Here is a 308-nt window from a genome sequence, read left to right on the forward strand (position 1 = left end):
CATCCATCTTTAACCCTCTTTTCCCATTGCTTCTTTTATCCAACTTCCTGTTTTCGGAGACATGACAAATGCAGGCTTTATAGTCGGTTACAGAAAATAATTCAGCGACTTCTAACCGATAAGAAGCGAGAAGATTTGAGTGCTGAATTCAGTGTTATAAAGTTTGTTATAAGTTGTTTAGAAGCATGTTGGTGATCGTCGTTATTATGAAACCTGTGTATGATTTGATCACAGGTTTTGACCTAATCCTTGGGGTTAAACTAATTAATCCATTGAGTTACTTTCAGAAAGTTCGGCCGTAATTTAAG

This window comes from Tachysurus fulvidraco, chromosome 17, assembly GCF_022655615.1.
Source record: "Tachysurus fulvidraco isolate hzauxx_2018 chromosome 17, HZAU_PFXX_2.0, whole genome shotgun sequence".
Taxonomy (NCBI): Eukaryota; Metazoa; Chordata; class Actinopteri; order Siluriformes; family Bagridae; genus Tachysurus; species Tachysurus fulvidraco.